Source organism: Pteropus vampyrus, unplaced genomic scaffold (assembly GCF_000151845.1).
Source record: "Pteropus vampyrus isolate Shadow unplaced genomic scaffold, Pvam_2.0 Scaffold397, whole genome shotgun sequence".
In the NCBI taxonomy this organism is placed as follows: domain Eukaryota; kingdom Metazoa; phylum Chordata; class Mammalia; order Chiroptera; family Pteropodidae; genus Pteropus; species Pteropus vampyrus.
Window position 1 is genome coordinate 634239 of NW_011889178.1, and position 2357 is coordinate 636595.

Below are 2357 nucleotides of genomic sequence, written 5' to 3' on the forward strand. Positions count from 1 at the left end.
CTCAAGCATTTGGTACCAGAAGATAGAAATTATACCTTTGCTCCAGCTGTCATTCTTCTCTGAACACACAATATCTCCAAATCAACAACTCATATAAGATGAAGCAGACTGGCCAAGAATAAATTTCTATTGTCAACACTTATAGGAAATTCTACTGGTCTTTTATAATGTCCTAGTATTTCACTCTCTAATCATGTTGCCTACTAGATGTATCTGTTTAAACAAAACCTCTCTTTTCGTCAAGTTATTAAAACTCACTAATCTCTTATTCTATAAACCTAGTCCAATAATTATTTATAGTTAGACATTTGTCTTATTTTACTAAAATCCTCTGCTTAAAGAAATACAACTTCCTATGAGTCAATTAAATTACCTCGAACACATTTAAATGTGTTTCTTTGAGCATAAGCAGAGTGAGTTTTAAAAACAGTGAAAAAAGAGTAAGCAATATATGAACCATGATTCAATTTTCAGTCTTGCCCAAATTGTGTGTTCATTATGATACAAACGTTGGTGCCCCCATATGTCAGGCCCTGAGATAAAAGAAAATGAGTGTTTGGTATACATTTTCAACTGTCACCAAAAGACACATCTTATTACTTTTGATATGACTTCTCGACTTCTCAATCTAAGATAAAGATTGTCTCTCTAGGAGCTTAACTATGCTGGCATGGTTTTTTTAAGCATGGTAGCAATACTGTACGAGATACTTGAAAGTTACTCAGAGAGTAAATCTTAAATGTTCTCACCACACACAAATAAATGTAATTATGTGAAGTGATGGATGTGTTAACTAACCTTATTGTGGTAATCATTTTGCAATATATTCGTGTATCAAATCAACAGGTTGTATACCTTAAAGTTACATAATGATATGTGCCAATTATATTTCAATAAAGTTGGAAAAAATTTTAAAAATAAAAACATGGAAATAAATCATATGAAATTATACTAAAATAAGAATAAAGGCCTCCAAGTAAGATGTCACAGTTAAAACAGGATCACGAATGTGCTCTACATGACAATGACTTTTAAAAAAAACAACAGCAAGGAGATGAGCAAACATAATCATCTGAACTAAAATTAAATGCAGGAGATCAACAGAAGAGGCCCTGGTGGTTGACACAAATTACCTTTCCTGAGAGTGGTATTTGTGAGAAGGAAATAGAGGGGATTTTATCACCTCCCGCTACACACACAGAGACAGCAAAATCGTGGAATTCTCCTCCACGTGGAGCCCTTTCCTAACCACGGAGCAACAGCACTCAGAGGTCTCAACACTGAAGCTGAAGTCAAAAAAGTTAGGCCATTGCTAAGCAGCTTTCTGCGAAGGCTCCTAAAACTGACTGCCCTGATATGCACAGGAAGCACTCCTACCCTGGACAAATGAGATCCTTTAGAAGTGGCAGTTCGCATCTTTTGAGAGCAGCAGCAGGCAAGTCACACCTAACTTCATACAGAAAGCTTTCAGGAGTTCCTCGAAGTGAAAAGGGCCTACCAGTGCATGTTGAACACTAGTATCTTCCTTACTATGAAATTTAGCTGGACACATGGCCACTCAACTAGAGTTTCCAGCTTCCTTGCAGCCAAGCATGGCCATATGACACCAATGGAATGTGAGTGGAAGTGATGTGTACAACTTCTGTGTCACTTGCCCATAACAGAATTGTTTGCTCTTTTTTTCTGCTCTTTTAACTTTCCCTATTGGTAGAAAAGAATCTACAATAATAGGACATTATACAATTACCAGAATTAAAATAGTGTACTGATGGCACATGATTACAAATAGATCAACATAATCAGAAAACAAGTAGAGAAAACAGATCTACGTATATATGCAAACTGATTATGAAGGAGAAGCTTTTATGTATATTAGTATTATGTCAATTTAGAGTTACTAAGACAGGATTATTAAGTCTCTGTATAACAAACCTTTCAATAATACCACTCTTAGAAACAAAAATTCATCAAGAATACCACAATTTGAAAACCAGCATGCCAAATGTACACTGTTTTTAAGACCTTTTCCATTTGAGGTACCACTTTAACTGATTAAGAGAAATGGAGATGATCCTTTGCAGAATTTGTAAAGTCTTCGAAAAAACATTTTAACCAAAACTACCACTGTTCCACCTATGGTTAATGTAGCATAGCATTTCAAACAGTGCAAAACAGATGGATTATTCAGCAAATAGGGCTGAGCAACCAACTAACCACACGGGGCAGGGGGCGGGGAGAGGGGAGCAAAGTTACATCCCTGCTTAACAGCAGACTCCTAAATAGATTCCAGTGAAATTCGAATTTTAAATGTAAAAAACAAAACTGTAAAAATGCCAGAGGACATTTAAAATAATAAT

General features: G+C 35.7%; 1 protein-coding gene across 3 annotated transcripts in view; it reads right to left on the reverse strand.

Annotated features, from left to right (window-relative positions):
* The window catches only part of ARL15 (ADP ribosylation factor like GTPase 15), a 386031-nt gene that overhangs the window by 314068 nt on the left and 69606 nt on the right, over positions 1-2357 (reverse strand). The gene's annotated exons all lie outside the window — the stretch shown is intronic.